The sequence below is a fragment of the Stenella coeruleoalba genome (genome assembly GCF_951394435.1).
Source record: "Stenella coeruleoalba genome assembly, contig: scaffold_57, whole genome shotgun sequence".
Taxonomy (NCBI): Eukaryota; Metazoa; Chordata; class Mammalia; order Artiodactyla; family Delphinidae; genus Stenella; species Stenella coeruleoalba.
The window spans coordinates 1657287-1679261 of NW_027646459.1; the positions used below are offsets into that span (position 1 = coordinate 1657287).

At 44.8% G+C, this 21975-nt stretch overlaps 1 long non-coding RNA gene and 1 pseudogene across 2 annotated transcripts in view; one reads left to right on the forward strand and one right to left on the reverse strand.

The window, feature by feature from the left end:
- LOC307181097 overlaps window positions 1-21975 on the forward strand; it is a 183421-nt gene that overhangs the window by 76253 nt on the left and 85193 nt on the right. The gene's annotated exons all lie outside the window — the stretch shown is intronic.
- On the reverse strand, window positions 8401-9534 carry LOC307181093 (protein-L-isoaspartate O-methyltransferase domain-containing protein 2-like; annotated as a pseudogene). Its single transcript has one exon. The product of its transcript is annotated as a protein-L-isoaspartate O-methyltransferase domain-containing protein 2-like (transcript).

Genomic DNA, 21975 nt, shown 5'->3' on the forward strand with positions numbered 1-21975 from the left:
ATGTTTCAGGAAACACCATACACTTCTCCCGAGTGGTTGTTGGCAATTTACATCCCGCCCATCAGCAGAACAAGGCTCCCAGTTCTCCATGGCCTGTCCTGCCTTTCTGGATTTTACACTTTTTTCAGATGGCCCTTTTGACCGGGGGGATGTGAGACTTCATTGTAGTGCAGATTTCCTTTGCAAGCTTGCTTGGTTGGCCAAAAAGGGCGTATGCGTTTTTTCCTGAATATATTCAGGAAAAAACGCATACGCCCTTTTTGGCCAAGTGCATCATTGTGGACGTTCTGCCTCTTTTCCTATGCTTTCAATGCAATTCCAGTCTACCTCCTGAAATCGGTTTCCTGCAATTCTGCCCCGCTTTCAAGTCCTCTTGGCAGCCTTACTTCAGTCTATTTTTGGATGATAGCTGTCATTTATAACTCTGCAGGTTTGTGAATTACAGTGCCCCTGAGCTCCTTTCTTCAACTCGCTTTCTTGTGACCTGGCCGCAACACCGCAGGATGGCTTCAGGCCCTAATCTGGTTCCGGCCCGGCATCCTGAGCCTTTGGTTAATTCCTCTTCCTGGTGGGAAATGAGAGTTAAATTTGCCCGTCCAGACACCTGCAGTTAGCCTCTCATTGGTTCTCGCTATTCCTGTTCATCTTCCGCAGAAATTGCAAACTGGCCAAACAGGAGGTTAAAGGGACTGACTCTCCAAGTGGGGAGAGTGTTAGTAAAGCGTCTGGAATGTTGCACCCGAGTACCAGGGGAGGAAAACTGAGACATATTTGAACACGTCTCCCGTTCACATGGTTGATCATACTTGGGTTCCACATGCATGTTTTAGCTGAAGGAAGAATACCTTAAACCTGGAGAGTTAAGACCCGTGTAATGGGTACCATGCAATATGACTTCAAAGGGTCTTCATTTGCTCACGAACCTCTCCAATCCTATCACTGCTGCGTTTATGCCCTTGTACACATGCTTGATTCTCTTTCGGAGACATAGCAATCCATAGGTTTTAAGATACTTACTAGTCAGGTACATTCTTAGGCGTTTAATATGCGGTGTTGAGTCCATTTCGTTGAGCAAGGTGTAGCTCTTGTCTATTCCATATTTGGCTTAAGGAACTTTATCTGTGCTCATTTCAATCCCTGGTTTTATGCAGCACCCCAACTCACCTTTCCCCTTAAGCAAGCATAAGTTGGTTTTCTAAATTTGAGACCCTGTTCTGTTCTGTAATTCAGTTCCTGTGTAGCCAAGTTTACATTCCGTGTATTACTGATATCTTATGATGTTTCTTTTTCTGTGTGACTTATTTCAGTTAGAATCATCATACCTGAATCCACTCATTGTGCTACTAAGGGCCTGATGACACAGATTTCATTGCTGAGTGATATTGCTTTGTAAGTAAATACCACAACTTTTTTATCCATTTTTCACTTTCTGCGATGTTGAACTTGTACTGTAAACGAGGTTCTTGTAAACAGAGCCGTTCCAAACTTTGGGGTGGCTGTGTCTTTTTGATTTTAAATTCCCTAAGCTATAGGACCATAAGTGGAAGTGCCCTAGGCTCTGTTGCTTTGTTTTTTAGATGTTTCAGGAAACACCATACACTTCTCCCGAGTGGTTGTTGGCAATTTACATCCCGCCCTTCAGCATAACAAGGCTCCCAGTTCTCCATGGCCTGTCCTGCCTTTCTGGATTTTACACTTTTTTCAGATGGCCCTTTTGACCGGGGGGAAGTGAGACTTCATTGTAGTGCAGATTTCCTTTGCAAGCTTGCTTGGTTGGCCAAAAAGGGCGTATGCGTTTTTTCCTGAATATATTCAGGAAAAAACGCATACGCCCTTTTTGGCCAAGTGCATCATTGTGGACGTTCTGCCTCTTTTCCTATGCTTTCAATGCAATTCCAGTCTACCTCCTGAAATCGGTTTCCTGCAATTCTGCCCCGCTTTCAAGTCCTCTTGGCAGCCTTACTTCAGTCTATTTTTGGACGATAGCTGTCATTTATAACTCTGCAGGTTTGTGAATTACAGTGCCCCTGAGCTCCTTTCTTCAACTCGCTTTCTTGTGCCCTGGCCGCAACACCGCAGGATGGCTTCAGGCCCTAATCTGGTTCCGGCCCGGCATGCTGAGCCTTTGGTTAATTCCTCTTCCTGGTGGGAAATGAGAGTTAAATTTGCCCGTCCAGACACCTGCAGCTAGCCTCTCATTGGTTCTCGCTATTCCTGTTCATCTTCCGCAGAAATTGCAAACTGGGCCTAACAGGAGGTTAAAGGGACTGACTCTCCAAGTCGGGAGAGTGTTAGTAAAGCGTCTGGAATGTTGCACCCGAGTACCAGCATACGAAAACTGAGACATATTTGAACACGTCTCCCGATCACATGGTTGATCATACTCTAGGTTCCACATGCATGTTTTAACTGAAGGAAGAATACCTTAAACCTGGGTAGTTGAAACCCGTGGAATGGGTACCATGCAATATGACTTCAAAGGGTCTTCATTTGCTCACGAACCTCTCCAATCCTATCACTGCTGCGTTTATGCCCCTGTACACATGCTTGATTCTCTTTCGGAGACATAGCAATCCATAGGTTTTAAGATACTTACTAGTCAGGAACATTCTTAGGCGTTTAATATGGGGTGTTGAGTCCATTTCGTTGAGCAAGGAGTAGCTCTTGTCTATTCCATATTTGGCTTAAGGAACTTTATCTGTGCTCATTTCAATCTCTGGTTTTATGCAGCACCCCAACTCACCTTTACCCTTAAGCAAGCATAAGTTGGTTTTCTAAATTTGAGACCCTGTTCTGTTCTGTAATTCAGTTCCTGTGTAGCCAAGTTTACATTCCGTGTATTACTGATATCTTATGATGTTTCTTTTTCTGTGTGACTTATTTCAGTTAGAATCATCATACCTGAATCCACTCATTGTGCTGCTAAGGGCCTGATGACACAGATTTCATTGCTGAGTGACATTGCTTTGTAAGTAAACACCACAACTTCTTTATCCATTTTTCACTTTCTGCGATGTTGAACTTGTACTGTAAACGAGGTTCTTGTAAACAGAGCCGTTCCAAACTTTGGGGTGGCTGTGTCTTTTTGATTTTAAATTCCCTAAGCTATAGGACCATAAGTGGAACTGCCCTAGGCTCTGTTGCTTTGTTTTTTAGATGTTTCAGGAAACACCATACACTTCTCCCGAGTGGTTGTTGGCAATTTACATCCCGCCCTTCAGCATAACAAGGCTCCCAGTTCTCCATGGCCTGTCCTGCCTTTCTGGATTTTACACTTTTTTCAGATGGCCCTTTTGACCGGGGGGAAGTGAGACTTCATTGTAGTGCAGATTTCCTTTGCAAGCTTGCTTGGTTGGCCAAAAAGGGCGTATGCGTTTTTTCCTGAATATATTCAGGAGAAAACGCATACGTCCTTTTTGGCCAAGTGCATCATTGTGGACGTTCTGCCTCTTTTCCTATGCTTTCAATGCAATTCCAGTCTACCTCCTGAAATCGATTTCCTGCAATTCTGCCCCGCTTTCAAGTCCTCTTGGCAGCCTTACTTCAGTCTATTTTTGGACGATAGCTGTCATTTATAACTCTGCAGGTTTGTGAATTACAGTGCCCCTGAGCTCCTTTCTTCAACTCGCTTTCTTGTGACCTGGCCGCAACACCGCAGGATGTCTTCAGGCCCTAATCTGGTTCTGGCACGGCACGCTGAGCCTTTGGTTAATTCCTCCTCCTGGTGGGAAATGAGAGTTAAATTTGCCCGTCCAGACACCTCCACCTAGTCTCTCATTGGTTCTCGCTATTCCTGTTCATCTTCCACAGAAATTGCAAACTGGGCCAAACAGGAGGTTAAAGGGACTGAATCTCCAAGTGGGGAGAGTGTTAGTAAAGCGTCTGGAATGTTGCACCCGAGTACCAGCGTACGAAAACTGAGACATATTTGAACACGTCTCCCGATCACATGGTTGATCATACTCTAGGTTCCACATGCATGTTTTAGCTGAAGGAAGAATACCTTAAACCTGGGTAGTTGAAACCCGTGGAATGGGTACCATGCAATATGACTTCAAAGGGTCTTCATTTGCTCACGAACCTCTCCAATCCTATCACTGCTGCGTTTATGCCCCTGTACACATGCTTGATTCTCTTTCGGAGACATAGCAATCCATAGGTTTTAAGATACTTACTAGTCAGGAACATTCTTAGGCGTTCAATATGGGGTGTTGAGTCCATTTCGTTGAGCAAGGAGTAGCTCTTGTCTATTCCATATTTGGCTTAAGGAACTTTATCTGTGCTCATTTCAATCTCTGGTTTTATGCAGCACCCCAACTCACCTTTCCCCTTAAGCAAGCATAAGTTGGTTTTCTAAATTTGAGACCCTGTTCTGTTCTGTAATTCAGTTCCTGTGTAGCCAAGTTTACATTCCGTGTATTACTGATATCTTATGATATTTCTTTTTCTGTGTGACTTATTTCAGTTAGAATCATCATACCTGAATCCACTCATTGTGCTGCTAAGGGCCTGATGACACAGATTTCATTGCTGAGTGATATTGCTTTGTAAGTAAATACCACAACTTTTTTATCCATTTTTCACTTTCTGCGATGTTGAACTTGTACTGTAAACGAGGTTCTTGTAAACAGAGCCGTTCCAAACTTTGGGGTGGCTGTGTCTTTTTGATTTTAAATTCCCTAAGCTATAGGACCATAAGTGGAAGTGCCCTAGGCTCTGTTGCTTTGTTTTTTAGATGTTTCAGGAAACACCATACACTTCTCCCGAGTGGTTGTTGGCAATTTACATCCCGCCCTTCAGCATAACAAGGCTCCCAGTTCTCCATGGCCTGTCCTGCCTTTCTGGATTTTACACTTTTTTCCGATGGCCCTTTTGACCGGGGGGAAGTGAGACTTCATTGTAGTGCAGATTTCCTTTGCAAGCTTGCTTGGTTGGCCAAAAAGGGCGTATGCGTTTTTTCCTGAATATATTCAGGAAAAAACGCATACGCCCTTTTTGGCCAAGTGCATCATTGTGGACGTTCTGCCTCTTTTCCTATGCTTGAAATGCAATTCCAGTCTACCTCCTGAAATCAGTTTCCTGCAATTCTGCCCCGCTTTCAAGTCCTCTTGGCAGCCTTACTTCAGTCTATTTTTGGACGATAGCTGTCATTTATAACTCTGCAGGTTTGTGAATTACAGTGCCCCTGAGCTCCTTTCTTCAACTCGCTTTCTTGTGAGCTGGCCGAAACACCGCAGGATGGCTTCAGGCCCTAATCTGGTTCTGGCATGGCACGCTGAGCCTTTGGTTAATTCCTCTTCCTGGTGGGAAATGAGAGTTAAATTTGCCCATCCAGACACCTCCAGGTAGTCTCTCATTGGTTCTCGCTATTCCTGTTCATCTTCCACAGAAATTGCAAACTGGGCCAAACAGGAGGTTAAAGGGACTGACTCTCCAAGTCGGGAGAGTGTTAGTAAAGCGTCTGGAATGTTGCACCCGAGTACCAGCGTACGAAAACTGAGACATATTTTAACACGTCTACCGATCACATGGTTGATCATACTCTAGGTTCCACATGCATGTTTTAGCTGAAGGAAGAATACCTTAAACCTGGGTAGTTGAAACCCGTGGAATGGGTACCATGCAATATGACTTCAAAGGGTCTTCATTTGCTCACGAACCTCTCCAATCCTATCACTGCTGCGTTTATGCCCCTGTACACATGCTTGATTCTCTTTCGGAGACATAGCAATCCATAGGTTTTAAGATACTTAATAGTCAGGAACATTCTTAGGCGTTTAATATGGGGTGTTGAGTCCATTTCGTTGAGCAAGGAGTAGCTCTTGTCTATTCCATATTTGGCTTAAGGAACTTTATCTGTGCTCATTTCAATCTCTGGTTTTATGCAGCACCCCAACTCACCTTTCCCCTTAAGCAAGCATAAGTTGGTTTTCTAAATTTGAGACCCTGTTCTGTTCTGTAATTCAGTTCCTGTGTAGCCAAGTTTACATTCCGTGTATTACTGATATCTTTTTTTTTTTTTTGCCGTAACTACCTTTATTGGTATCGCTTGTGTATCAGTTCATCAAAACCTTTGTTTCATATTTCTCGCCTTAATCCCCTGAAAGTTCCAGATGGGCAAAAATACTTTTAAATACGCAGCTGGCTTCTGTCTTATGTGCTTAATATTATACATTTGTTGCTTGTTTTGCACATGTCTATGGCTGCACTACTTGGAAGACGAAAGTCACATATAAAAATACAGACTAATCGAAACACAAAAGTCAGCCATTGTCTAGAATGTGGTTTACAATACAGAGCTTGCAGACAACACAGACTATATATATAAGTCATCTGTCTGAAAACAGAAAGTAGTGTCTCATACTGACTCCGGAGAAAGGTGCTGACACACAGGGAAACTCACTGATGATTCTCCTTTATGTTTATTAGATAGATCAATACCAAATTATTTCACATATATTATATTCAATATCTATATATATATATCTTGTAACCAAATTCTGGTTTAAAAGTCACAAACCAACATGTAAATACAAAATGTTAGGAAAGGTTTAACATACATAGGGGAAAACATGTCTTATGCCTCGCAAAGACTTTCTACAATCTAGCATAAAGGCAAATGTGGTTGAAAAAAAAGGAAATCCATATACAATTACAGAAAAACATTTAGTCAAGCCACCTAATATAAAATATTTCAGATATCATGTCCAAAAACGTCCACGTGTTGCAGAGGTCTCTACAAATCAATTAGAATGACGTCAACAAGATCTGCAAACCGAAGTCTTAGCAAGTAAACGTGACTCATGCTTTTCTCTCTGAGACAATGAGGCTTGACGTTCAGTTAAAGGCAGGTAAACACGACTATGAAGAAACCCTTCTTTACAACAGCTTAACGGTACCCATTTAGGGCAATACACCCGCTTTCCCAGCTATGTGTGCACGCAGTTTTCTGTGATAAAATGACTCAGTTACTTTAAAAAAGCATAAATGGCAAAACAAAATAACCAGAACTCCGTGAAGCTGGTAAAACCACAAAGACACTGAAATCCAGCAACTCCTGAGAGGCTGAGAGATCAAATGAATCATAAAATCTGGATGACTCTGATTTGGGGTTTAACTTTGGTTAAAACTGAAAAGTCTGAAAAGAACCAATGTTTTGGAAGAAGCAGTGTCACTTGTAAACATCCTGCCACCTAACTAAAAGGACGGCCTCTTCTTCTAGACCCACGACTTAATAAGACAGGAAGCTCTCAACACACAGCGCTGGAGAAGATGGATTCCACAAGTCAAACTTGAGTGAAACTGTTCTAATGCAATGTACCAAACACGCGTTTGTTCTTAGGAAAAATTACAAAACTAACAAATATTTTTCTCCAGAATTATAAAAGATAAAATCTATGAATCAGTACTGTTATGTGATTACAGAACAATAGCCAACTGAAAAAAAAAACAAAACACCAACCCACAGGCCGTCTACACCGTCCCCAATCCATTTCCTGCAGCCAGTACTTCCCACCTGCTCTGAGGACTGAGCCTTAGACACCGTTGACTGTATTTAAAGTTGAGTCAACAGTACTCTCTGTCTCTGGGGCAAAAGTAATGCAGCTCATTACTTACACACAACACTTGTTTCATTCTTCAGGACTTTCTTTGACGGGATTACTCAATGTTGGTTACTTTAAAGGTAACAAAAGGTGTCAGAAAAAAATGCCTTGGAATTCTTTTGCAATTCCACAAAGACACCTGGCAATCTGATACGTTCATTCCTCTCCCCATCACAATTTTTGTTTTTTAAAATTACAATTGACAACTCATGTAAGATGTAATTAATTTACTTAAAATAAGAGAGGGCTTTTCAATCAAGTATCCACGTTCCAAATAACTAAAACATTTAGTTAAATCTTTTAAATTAATCTTTTAATAAATCTTTAATTACTCGGTGCCAGTAATTAAGAGGTTGATTCCGTAAAATTCAAACTTGCACATAGGCGTGTCCCACTCAGAAAAGATTTCATACACTTAGCAACTTGTGCTTTTTGTCTCACCTTTTATAAGAAACACAGATTAATTTCAACTTCAGTTTTCCTTTCTGATGCAGACACGTGTACCTTGTGTAAGAAACGGTCTCCAGGCCACCTCCACGTGTAGACCTCAGCATTTCCTGAGAGTGTGAAGTCAACCCCTCCTCCAGGAGACTCTCGCCCTTTTGAGACATTCCCCCTTGCACCTTATGTTTGTCAGACTATGTTTACAGAAATCAGATGACTGGATGAAAACTCTACAGGACAGTCAAGGACAGACGAGAAGACGAGATGCAGAGCGGGAGCCCCTTCCTCCTCCAGTGCACCTGCTGCGGGCAGCCCTCCAGGAAGGCTTGGCCTCCTCCCCTGGACCATAGACTTACTTTTCTCTGTAATAAAGCAGGTAGTACTTCAGGGGATCTGGCAGAGGGAGGCTCAGGACCTTCTCACGCAGGAAGTTCACCGGGGGCTCGGGCTTGGTGTCCGGCGGGGTTGTCACCTCTTCTTCTTGCCGCTCGTCTTCCAGGTCTCCGCAGCTGGTGTCATCAGAGGGGTTGGAGAGCCGACTGGCAAACACCTCTTTGTCCAAAAAGACAATCGTTTCCATTCGGTGGCGGCGAACTCTCCTCCGTTTAAACCTGGGAGTGTTCTTCAGTCCGTTCCCGTTTTTGTTCACAGCTTCCTGGTGGATGACCTTCTTAATGGTGCCCCGGATGGCAATGCGCGCCAGGTCCTGGAGGCTGCGAACCGCCAGGGGTGTGGACAAGTCGTGATTCTCCTGACTCCGACTGGCAGGGCTGGACGAGTGGAGCAAAAGACACAGCCAGAATCTTTTTGGTTTCCCAGGCGGAAGGACCCGTCCGAGTTATCTTAGTCAACTTCTCTTCCAGCGGCATGACCAGGACGCCCCCGACTTTGAGGAGGCTCTTCATGTACCCCTCGTGCTGCTTCTGCACGCCTGCCCCGCAGTACACCCGGTCATACTGAGAGCAGCCTGGAGAGATCTCCAGGCAATTGCCGGTGACGAAGGAGGGCTCGCAGAAGTCAAACTTGTCGAAGCTGTCACTCGTCCTGATGAAAAAGTCCAGCTTCTGCTTCGCATACTCTGTCACATCTGAATGGAGTTCCACCCCGTGGTTCACACCAAAAGGACCGAGGATGAGCCCCACCATGGAGCTGAGGTAGCCGGTGCCGCTGCCCAGGTTCAGGAAGGAAAGGCCAGGCTGCAGGTCCAGGGCCTCCATCACCTCCGAATAGATGCACGGAGCAGAGAGGTGGATGTTCCCGTGCTTCCACGCCAGGTCCTTGTACGCGTTCTCCTTAAACTCCTCGAGGTAATAGTCGGCGCGGTCAACAGCTCGGAAGGCCTGCTCCACCAGCTCGGAGCGGATGTACTGCGCCGCCTTCAGATGGTCTATCAGCTCGTCGTTGTCTTCACCAGCACTCACCGCGCCTCCCATCTTCGGGACCGCGCTTACAGAAAGCTGCCGCTGGAGAGACCTTGGGAACCCCCGGAACGCTGGAGGGTGGACCCCCGGGGTGGGGGGAGGGGCGACGGGAGACGCCTGGGACGCGGAGGGGTGTTTATGCTTGGGGGTGGGGAACGAGAGGACAGCGGAAGAGGACAGGAAGACGGGGAGAGGAGAATGCGGCCCTGGGGGAGGGTCCGGGAGCCCGGGACCACGGGAAGGGGAGGGGTGGAGAGGAGGGAGAGAGGGGGAGGGGGCCGAGGGGCCGCACCGCCCCCATAACCCGCTGCAGGCCGGGCCGAGGGCGGCGGCGGCGGCGGCGGCGGCTCAGTATCTCCTGGCTCGGCGGGCCCGCGGAATCGGCCGCTGGGCCGCACCTGCAGCTCTTCCGGCACCCCTCGCCAGTCCGCCTCCCACTACGCAGCCCCGACCTCCGCCCTACTGATATCTTATGATGTTTCTTTTTCTGTGTGACTTATTTCAGTTAGAATCATCATACCTGAATCCACTCATTGTGCTGCTAAGGGCCTGATGACACAGATTTCATTGCTGAGTGATATTGCTTTGTAAGTAAATACCACAACTTTTTTATCCATTTTGCACTTTCTGCGATGTTGAACTTGTACTGTAAACGAGGTTCTTGTAAACAGAGCCGTTCCAAACTTTGGGGTGGCTGTGTCTTTTTGATTTTAAATTCCCTAAGCTATAAGACCATAAGTGGAAGTGCCCTAGGCTCTGTTGCTTTGTTTTTTAGATGTTTCAGGAAACACCATACACTTCTCCCGAGTGGTTGTTGGCAATTTACATCCCGCCCTTCAGCATAACAAGGCTCCCAGTTCTCCATGGCCTGTCCTGCCTTTCTGGATTTTACACTTTTTTCAGATGGCCCTTTTGACCGGGGGGAAGTGAGACTTCATTGTAGTGCAGATTTCTTTTGCAAGCTTGCTTGGTTGGCCAAAAAGGGCGTATGCGTTTTTTCCTGAATATATTCAGGAAAAAACGCATACGCCCTTTTTGGCCAAGTGCATCATTGTGGACGTTCTGCCTCTTTTCCTATGCTTTCAATGCAATTCCAGTCTACCTCCTGAAATCGGTTTCCTGCAATTCTGCCCCGCTTTCAAGTCCTCTTGGCAGCCTTACTTCAGTCTATTTTTGGACGATTGCTGTCATTTATAACTCTGCAGCTTTGTGAATTGCAGTGCCCCTGAGCTCCTTTCTTCAACTCGCTTTCTTGTGACATGGCCGCAACACCGCAGGATGGCTTCAGGCCCTAATCTGGTTTCGGCACGGCACACTGAGCCTTTGGTTAATTCCTCTTCCTGGTGGGAAATGAGAGTTCAATTGGCCCGTCCAGACACCTCCAGCTAGCCTCTCATTGGTTCTCGCTATTCCTGTTCATCTTCCGCAGAAATTGCAAACTGGGCCAAACAGGAGGTTAAAGGGACTGACTCTCCAAGTGGGGAGAGTGTTAGTAAAGCGTCTGGAATGTTGCACCCGAGTACGAGGGGAGGAAAACTGAGACATATTTGAACACGTCTCCCGTTCACATGGTTGATCATACTTGGGTTCCACATGCATGTTTTAGCTGAAGGAAGAATACCTTAAACCTGGAGAGTTGAGACCCGTGGAATGGGTACCATGCAATATGACTTCAAAGGGTCTTCATTTGCTCACCGAACCTCTCCAATCCTATCACTGCTGCGTTTATGCCCCTGTACACATGCTTGATTCTCTTTTGGAGACATAGCAATCCATAGGTTTTACGATACTTACTAGTCAGGTACATTCTTAGGCGTTTAATATGCGGTGTTGAGTCCATTTCGTTGAGCAAGGAGTAGCTCTTGTCTATTCCATATTTGGCTTAAGGAACTTTATCTGTGCTCATTTCAATCTCTGGTTTTATGCAGCACCCCAACTCACCTTTCCCCTTAAGCAAGAATAAGTTGGTTTTCTAAATTTGAGACCCTGTTCTGTTCTGTAATTCAGTTCCTGTGTAGCCAAGGTTCCATTCCGTGTATTACTGATATCTTATGATGTTTCTTTTTCTGTGTGATTTATTTCAGTTAGAATCGTCATACCTGAATCCACTCATTGTGCTGCTAAGGGCCTGATGACATAGATTTCATTGCTGAGTGATATTGCTTTGTAAGTAAATACCACAACTTCTTTATCCATTTTTCACTTTCTGCGATGTTGAACTTGTACTGTAAACGAGGTTCTTGTAAACAGAGGCGTCCCAAACTTTGGGGTGGCTGTGTCTTTTTGATTTTAATTTCCCTAAGCTATAGGACCATAAGTGGAAGTGCCCTAGGCTCTGTTGCTTTGTTTTTTAGATGTTTCAGGAAACACCATACACTTCTCCCGAGTGTCTGTTGGCAATTTACATCCCGCCCATTAGCATAACAAGGCTCCCAGTTCTCCATGGCCTGTCCTGCCTTTCTGGATTTTACACTTTTTTCAGATGGCCCTTTTGACCGGGGGGAAGTGAGACTTCATTGTAGTGCAGATTTCCTTTGCAAGCTTGCTTGGTTGGCCAAAAAGGGCGTATGCGTTTTTTCCTGAATATATTCAGGAAAAAACGCATACGCCCTTTTTGGCCAAGTGCATCATTGTGGACGTTCTGCCTCTTTTCCTATGCTTTCAATGCAATTCCAGTCTACCTCCTGAAATCGGTTTCCTGCAATTCTGCCCCGCTTTCAAGTCCTCTTGGCAGCCTTACTTCAGTCTATTTTTGGACGATAGCTGTCATTTATAACTCTGCAGGTTTGTGAATTACAGTGCCCCTGAGCTCCTTTCTTCAACTCGCTTTCTTGTGACCTGGCCGCAACACCGCAGGATGGCTTCAGGCCCTAATCTGGTTCCGGCCCGGCACGCTGAGCCTTTGGTTATTTCCTCTTCCTGGTGGGAAATGAGAGTTAAATTTGCCCGTCCAGACACCTCCAGCTAGCCTCTCATTGGTTCTCGCTATTCCTGTTCATCTTCCGCAGAAATTGCAAACTGGGCCAAACAGGAGGTTAAAGGGACTGACTCTCCAAGTGGGGAGAGTGTTAGTAAAGCGTCTGGAATGTTGCACCCGAGTACCAGGGTAGGAAAACTGAGACATATTTGAACCCGTCTCCCGATCACATGGTTGATCATACTCTAGGTTCCACATGCATGTTTTAGCTGAAGGAAGAATACCTTAAACCTGGGTAGTTGAAACCCGTGGAATGGGTACCATGCAATATGACTTCAAAGGGTCTTCATTTGCTCACCGAACCTCTCCAATCCTATCACTGCTGCGTTTATGCCCCTGTACACATGCTTGATTCTCTTTCGGAGACATAGCAATCCATAGGTTTTAAGATACTTACTAGTCAGGTACATTCTTAGGCGTTTAATATGGGGTGTTGAGTCCATTTCGTTGAGCAAGGAGTAGCTCTTGTCTATTCCATATTTGGCTTAAGGAACTTTATCTGTGCTCATTTCAATCTCTGGTTTTATGCAGCACCCCAACTCACCTTTACCCTTAAGCAAGCATAAGTTGGTTTTCTAAATTTGAGACCCTGTTCTGTTCTGTAATTCAGTTCCTGTGTAGCCAAGTTTACATTCCGTGTATTACTGATATCTTATGTTGTTTCTTTTTCTGTGTGACTTATTTCAGTTAGAATCATCATACCTGAATCCACTCATTGTGCTGCTAAGGGCCTGATGACACGGATTTCATTGCTGTGTGATATTGCTTTGTAAGTAAATACCACAACTTCTTTATCCATTTTTCACTTTCTGCGATGTTGAACTTGTACTGTAAATGAGGTTCTTGTAAACAGAGGCGTCCCAAACTTTGGGGTGGCTGTGTCTTTTTGATTTTAATTTCCCTAAGCTATAGGACCATAAGTGGAAGTGCCCTAGGTTCTGTTGCTTTGTTTTTTAGATGTTTCAGGAAACACCATACACTTCTCCCGAGTGGTTGTTGGCAATTTACATCCCACCCATCAGCATAACAAGGCTCCCAGTTCTCCATGGCCTGTCCTGCCTTTCTGGATTTTACACTTTTTTCAGATGGCCCTTTTGACCGGGGGGAAGTGAGACTTCATTGTAGTGCAGATTTCCTTTGCAAGCTTGCTTGGTTGGCCAAAAAGGGCGTATGCGTTTTTTCCTGAATATATTCAGGAAAAAACGCATACGCCCTTTTTGGCCAAGTGCATCATTGTGGACGTTCTGCCTCTTTTCCTATGCTTTCAATGCAACTCCAGTCTACCTCCTGAAATCGGTTTCCTGCAATTCTGCCCCGCTTTCAAGTCCTCTTGGCAGCCTTACTTCAGTCTATTTTTGGACGATAGCTGTCATTTATAACTCTGCAGGTTTGTGAATTACAGTGCCCCTGAGCTCCTTTCTTCAACTCGCTTTCTTGTGACATGGCCGCAACACCGCAGGATGGCTTCAGGCCCTAATCTGGTTCCGGCACGGCACACTGAGCCTTTGGTTATTTCCTCTTCCTGGTGGGAAATGAGAGTTAAATTTGCCCGTCCAGACACCTCCAGCTAGCCTCTCATTGGTTCTCGCTATTCCTGTTCAACTTCCGCAGAAATTGCAAACTGGGCCAAACAGGAGGTTAAAGGGACTGACTCTCCAAGTGGGGAGAGTGTTAGTTAAGCGTCTGGAATGTTGCACCCGAGTACCAGGGGAGGAAAACTGAGACATATTTGAACACGTCTCCCGTTCACATGGTTGATCATACTTGGGTTCCACATGCATGTTTTAGCTGAAGGAAGAATACCTAAAACCTGGGTAGTTGAAACCCGTGGAATGGGTACCATGCAATATGACTTCAAAGGGTCTTCATTTGCTCACCGAACCTCCCCAGTCCTATCACTGCTGCGTTTATGCCCCTGTACACATGCTTGATTCTCTTTCGGAGACATAGCAATCCATAGGTTTTAAGATACTTACTAGTCAGGTACATTCTTAGGCGTTTAATATGGGGTGTTGAGTCCATTTCGTTGAGCAAGGAGTAGCTCTTGTCTATTCCATATTTGGCTTAAGGAACTTTATCTGTGCTCATTTCAATCTCTGGTTTTATGCAGCACCCCAACTCACCTTTACCCTTAAGCAAGCATAAGTTGGTTTTCTAAATTTGAGACCCTGTTCTGTTCTGTAATTCAGTTCCTGTGTAGCCAAGTTTACATTCCGTGTATTACTGATATCTTATGTTGTTTCTTTTTCTGTGTGACTTATTTCAGTTAGAATCATCATACCTGAATCCACTCATTGTGCTGCTAAGGGCCTGATGACACGGATTTCATTGCTGTGTGATATTGCTTTGTAAGTAAATACCACAACTTCTTTATCCATTTTTCACTTTCTGCGATGTTGAACTTGTACTGTAAACGAGGTTCTTGTAAACAGAGGCGTCCCAAACTTTGGGGTGGCTGTGTCTTTTTGATTTTAATTTCCCTAAGCTATAGGACCATAAGTGGAAGTGCCCTAGGTTCTGTTGCTTTGTTTTTTAGATGTTTCAGGAAACACCATACACTTCTCCCGAGTGGTTGTTGGCAATTTACATCCCACCCATCAGCATAACAAGGCTCCCAGTTCTCCATGGCCTGTCCTGCCTTTCTGGATTTTACACTTTTTTCAGATGGCCCTTTTGACCGGGGGGAAGTGAGACTTCATTGTAGTGCAGATTTCCTTTGCAAGCTTGCTTGGTTGGCCAAAAAGGGCGTATGCGTTTTTTCCTGAATATATTCAGGAAAAAACGCATACGCCCTTTTTGGCCAAGTGCATCATTGTGGACGTTCTGCCTCTTTTCCTATGCTTTCAATGCAACTCCAGTCTACCTCCTGAAATCGGTTTCCTGCAATTCTGCCCCGCTTTCAAGTCCTCTTGGCAGCCTTACTTCAGTCTATTTTTGGACGATAGCTGTCATTTATAACTCTGCAGGTTTGTGAATTACAGTGCCCCTGAGCTCCTTTCTTCAACTCGCTTTCTTGTGACATGGCCGCAACACCGCAGGATGGCTTCAGGCCCTAATCTGGTTCCGGCACGGCACACTGAGCCTTTGGTTATTTCCTCTTCCTGGTGGGAAATGAGAGTTAAATTTGCCCGTCCAGACACCTCCAGCTAGCCTCTCATTGGTTCTCGCTATTCCTGTTCAACTTCCGCAGAAATTGCAAACTGGGCCAAACAGGAGGTTAAAGGGACTGACTCTCCAAGTGGGGAGAGTGTTAGTTAAGCGTCTGGAATGTTGCACCCGAGTACCAGGGGAGGAAAACTGAGACATATTTGAACACGTCTCCCGTTCACATGGTTGATCATACTTGGGTTCCACATGCATGTTTTAGCTGAAGGAAGAATACCTAAAACCTGGGTAGTTGAAACCCGTGGAATGGGTACCATGCAATATGACTTCAAAGGGTCTTCATTTGCTCACCGAACCTCCCCAGTCCTATCACTGCTGCGTTTATGCCCCTGTACACATGCTTGATTCTCTTTCGGAGACATAGCAATCCATAGGTTTTAAGATACTTACTAGTCAGGTACATTCTTAGGCGTTTAATATGCGGTGTTGAGTCCATTTCGTTGAGCAAGGAGTAGCTCTTGTCTATTCCATATTTGGCTTAAGGAGCTTTATCTGTGCTCATTTCAATCTCTGGTTTTATGCAGCACCCCAACTCACCTTTCCCCTTAAGCAAGCATAAGTTGGTTTTCGAAATTTGAGACCCTGTTCTGTTCTGTAATTCAGTTCCTGTGTAGCCAAGTTTACATTCCGTGTATTACTGATATCTTATGATGTTTCTTTTTCTGTGTGACTTATTTCAGTTAGAATCATCATACCTGAATCCACTCATTGTGCTGCTAAGGGCCTGATGACACAGATTTCATTGCTGAGTGATATTGCTTTGTAAGTAAATACCACAACTTCTTTATCCATTTTTCACTTTCTGCGATGTTGAACTTGTACTGTAAACGAGGTTCTTGTAAACAGAGCCGTTCCAAACTTTGGGGTGGCTGTGTCTTTTTGATTTTAATTTCCCTAAGCTATAGGACCATAAGTGGAAGTGCCCTAGGTTCTGTTGCTTTGTTTTTTAGATGTTTCAGGAAACACCATACACTTCTCCCGAGTGGTTGTTGGCAATTTACATCCCGCCCATCAGCATAACAAGGCTCCCAGTTCTCCAGGGCCTGTCCTGCCTTTCTGGATTTTACACTTTTTTCAGATGACCCTTTTGACCAGGGGGAAGTGAGACTTCATTGTAGTGCAGATTTCCTTTGCAAGCTTGCTTGGTTGGCCAAAAAGGGCGTATGCGATTTTTCCTGAATATATTCAGGAAAAAACGCATACGCCCTTTTTGGCCAAGTGCATCATTGTGGACGTTCTGCCTCTTTTCCTATGCTTTCAATGCAATTCCAGTCTACCTCCTGAAATCGGTTTCCTGCAATTCTGCCCCGCTTTCAAGTCCTCTTGGCAGCCTTACTTCAGTCTATTTTTGGACGATAGCTGTCATTTATAACTCTGCAGGTTTGTGAATTACAGTGCCCCTGAGCTCCTTTCTTCAACTCGCTTTCTTGTGCCCTGGCCGCAACACCGCAGGATGGCTTCAGGCCCTAATCTGGTTCCGGCACGGCACGCTGAGCCTTTGGTTATTTCCTCTTCCTGGTGGGAAATGAGAGTAAAATTTGCCCGTCCAGACACCTCCAGCTAGCCTCTCATTGGTTCTCGCTATTCCTGTTCATCTTCCGCAGAAATTGCAAACTGGGCCAAACAGGAGGTTAAAGGGACTGACTCTCCAAGTGGGGAGAGTGTTAGTAAAGCGTCTGGAATGTTGCACCCGAGTACCAGGGGAGGAAAACTGAGACATATTTGAACACGTCTCCCGTTCACGTGGTTGATCATACTTGGGTTCCATATGCATGTTTTAGCTGAAGGAAGAATACCTAAAACCTGGGTAGTTGAAACCCGTGGAATGGGTACCATGCAATATGACTTCAAAGGGTCTTCATTTGCTCACGAACCTCTCCAGTCCTATCACTGCTGCGTTTATGCCCCTGTACACATGCTTGATTCTCTTTTAGAGACATAGCAATCCATAGGTTTTTAAGATACTTACTAGTCAGGTACATTCTTAGGCGTTTAATATGCGGTGTTGAGTCCATTTCGTTGAGCAAGGAGTAGCTCTTGTCTATTCCATATTTGACTTAAGGAACTTTATCTGTGCTCATTTCAATCTCTGGTTTTATGCAGCACCCCAACTCACCTTTCCTCTTAAGCAAGCATAAGTTGGTTTTCTAAATTTGAGACCCTGTTCTGTTCTGTAATTCAGTTCCTGTGTAGCCAAGTTTACATTCCGTGTATTACTGATATCTTATGATGTTTCTTTTCTGTGTGACTTATTTCAGTTAGAATCATCATACCTGAATCCACTCATTGTGCTGCTAAGGGCCTGATGACACAGATTTCATTGCTGAGTGATATTGCTTTGTAAGTAAATACCACAACTTCTTTATCCATTTTTCACTTTCTGCGATGTTGAACTTGTACTGTAAACGAGGTTCTTGTAAACAGAGCCGTTCCAAACTTTGGGGTGGCTGTGTCTTTTTGATTTTAATTTCCCTAAGCTATAGGACCATAAGTGGCAGTGCCCTAGGCTCTGTTGCTTTGTTTTTTAGATGTTTCAGGAAACACCATACACTTCTCCCGAGTGGTTGTTGGCAATTTACATCCCGCCCATCAGCATAACAAGGCTCCCAGTTCTCCATGGCCTGTCCTGCCTTTCTGGATTTTACACTTTTTTCAGATGGCCCTTTTGACCGGGGGGAAGTGAGACTTCATTGTAGTGCAGCTTTCCTTTGCAAGCTTGCTTGGTTGGCCAAAAAGGGCGTATGCGTTTTTTCCTGAATATATTCAGGAAAAAACGCATACGCCCTTTTTGGCCAAGTGCATCATTGTGGACGTTCTGCCTCTTTTCCTATGCTTTCAATGCAATTCCAGTCTACCTCCTGAAATCGGTTTCCTGCAATTCTGCCCCGCTTTCAAGTCCTCTTGGCAGCCTTACTTCAGTCTATTTTTGGACGATAGCTGTCATTTATAACTCTGCAGGTTTGTGAATTTCAGTGCCCCTGAGCTCCTTTCTTCAACTCGCTTTCTTGTGAGCTGGCCGCAACACCGCAGGATGGCTTCAGGCCCTAATCTGGTTCCGGCACGGCACGCTGAGCCTTTGGTTAATTCCTCTTCCTGGTGGGAAATGAGAGTTAAATTTGCCCGTCCAGACACCTCCAGCTAGTCTCTCATTGGTTCTCGCTATTCCTGTTCATCTTCCGTAGAAATTGCAAACTGGGCCAAACAGGAGGTTAAAGACACTGACTCTCCAAGTCGGGAGAGTGTTAGTAAAGCGTCTGGAATGTTGCACCCGAGTACCAGGGTACGAAAACTGAAACATATTTGAACACGTCTCCCGATCACATGGTTGATCATACTCTGGGTTCCACATGCATGTTTTAGCTGAAGGAAGAATACCTAAAACCTGGGTAGTTGAAACCCGTGGAATGGGTACCATGCAATATGACTTCAAAGGGTCTTCATTTGCTCACCGAACCTCTCCAATCCTATCACTGCTGCGTTTATGCCCCTGTACACATGCTTGATTCTCTTTCGGAGACATAGCAATCCATAGGTTTTAAGATACTTACTAGTCAGGTACATTCTTAGGCGTTTAATATGGGGTGTTGAGTCCATTTCGTTGAGCAAGGAGTAGCTCTTGTCTATTCCATATTTGGCTTAAGGAACTTTATCTGTGCTCATTTCAATCTCTGGTTTTATGCAGCACCCCAACTCACCTTTACCCTTAAGCAAGCATAAGTTGGTTTTCTAAATTTGAGACCCTGTTCTGTTCTGTAATTCAGTTCCTGTGTAGCCAAGTTTACATTCCGTGTATTACTGATATCTTATGATGTTTCTTTTTCTGTGTGACTTACTTCAGTTAGAATCATCATACCTGAATCCACTCATTGTGCTGCTAAGGGCCTGATGACACAGATTTCATTGCTGAGTGATATTGCTTTGTAAGTAAATACCACAACTTCTTTATCCATTTTTCACTTTCTGCGATGTTGAACTTGTACTGTAAACGAGGTTCTTGTAAACAGAGCCGTTCCAAACTTTGGGGTGGCTGTGTCTTTTTGATTTTAATTTCCCTAAGCTATAGGACCATAAGTGGAAGTGCCCTAGGTTCTGTTGCTTTGTTTTTTAGATGTTTCAGGAAACACCATACACTTCTCCCGAGTGGTTGTTGGCAATTTACATCCCGCCCATCAGCATAACAAGGCTCCCAGTTCTCCATGGCCTGTCCTGCCTTTCTGGATTTTACACTTTTTTCAGATGGCCCTTTTGACCGGGGGGAAGTGAGACTTCATTGTAGTGCAGATTTCCTTTGCAAGCTTGCTTGGTTGGCCAAAAAGGGTGTATGCGTTTTTTCCTGAATATATTCAGGAAAAAACGCATATGCCCTTTTTGGCCAAGTGCATCATTGTGGACGTTCTGCCTCTTTTCCTATGCTTTCAATGCAATTTCAGTCTACCTCCTGAAATCGGCTTCCTGCAATTCTGCCCCGCTTTCAAGTCCTCTTGGCAGCCTTACTTCAGTCTATTTTTGGACGATAGCTGTCATTTATAACTCTGCAGGTTTGTGAATTACAGTGCCCCTGAGCTCCTTTCTTCAACTCGCTTTCTTGTGACCTGGCCGCAACACCGCAGGATGGCTTCAGGCCCTAATCTGGTTCCGGCCCGGCATGCTGAGCCTTTGGTTAATTCCTCTTCCTGGTGGGAAATGAGAGTTAAATTTGCCCGTCCAGACACCTCCAGCTAGCCTCTCATTGGTTCTCACTATTCCTGTTCATCTTCCGCAGAAATTGCAAACTGGGCCAAACAGGAGGTTAAAGGAGCTGACTCTCCAAGTGGGGAGAGTGTTAGTAAAGCGTCTGGAATGTTGCACCCGAGTACCAGGGGAGGAAAACTGAGACATATTTGAACACGTCTCCCGATCACATGGTTGATCATACTCTAGGTTCCACATGCATGTATTAGCTGAAGGAAGAATACCTTAAACCTGGGTAGTTGAAACCCGTGGAATGGGTACCATGCAGTATGACTTAAAAGGGACTTTATTTGCTCACCGAACCTCTCCAATCCTATCACAGCTGCGTATGCCCCTGTACACATGCTTGATACTCTTTCGGAGACATAGCAATCCATAGGTTTTAAGATACTTACTAGTCAGGTACATTCTTAGGCGTTTAATATGCGGTGTTGAGTCCATTTCGTTGAGCAAGGAGTAGCTCTTGTCTATTTCATATTTGGCTTAAGGAACTTTATCTGTGCTCATTTCAATCTCTGGTTTTATGCAGCACCCCAACTCACCTTTCCCCTTAAGCAAGCATAAGTTGGTTTTCTAAATTTGAGACCCTGTTCTGTTCTGTAATTCAGTTCCTGTGTAGCCAAGTTTACATTCCGTGTATTACTGATATCTTATGATGTTTCTTTTCTGTGTGACTTATTTCAGTTAGAATCATCATACCTGAATCCATTCATTGTGCTGCTAAGGGCCTGATGACACAGATTTCATTGCTGAGTGATATTGCTTTGTAAGTAAATACCACAACTTCTTTATCCATTTTTCACTTTCTGCGATGTTGAACTTGTACTGTAAACGAGGTTCTTGTAAACAGAGCCGTTCCAAACTTTGGGGTGGCTGTGTCTTTTTGATTTTGAATTCCCTAAGCTATAGGACCATAAGTGGAAGTGCCCTAGGCTCTGTTGCTTTGTTTTTTAGATGTTTCAGGAAACACCATACACTTCTCCCGAGTGGTTGTTGGCAATTGACATCCCGCCCATCAGCATAACAAGGCTCCCAGTTCTCCATGGCCTGTCCTGCCTTTCTGGATTTTACACTTTTTTCAGATGGCCCTTTTGACCGGGGGGAAGTGAGACTTCATTGTAGTGCAGATTTCCTTTGCAAGCTTGCTTGGTTGGCCAAAAAGGGCGTATGCGTTTTTTCCTGAATATATTCAGGAAAAAACGCATACGCCCTTTTTGGCCAAGTGCATCATTGTGGACGTTCTGCCTCTTTTCCTATGCTTGCAATGCAATTCCAGTCTACCTCCTGAAATCGGTTTCCTGCAATTCTGCCCCGCTTTCAAGTCCTCTTGGCAGCCTTACTTCAGTCTATTTTTGGACGATAGCTGTCATTTATAACTCTGCAGGTTTGTGAATTACAGTGCCCCTGAGCTCCTTTCTTCAACTCGCTTTCTTGTGACCTGGCCGCAACACCGCAGGATGGCTTCAGGCCCTAATCTGGTTCCGGCACGGCACGCTGAGCCTTTGGTTATTTCCTCTTCCTGGTGGGAAATGAGAGTTAAATTTGCCCGTCCAGACACCTCCAGCTAGTCTCTCATTGGTTCTCGCTATTCCTGTTCATCTTCCGCAGAAATTGCAAACTGGGCCAAACAGGA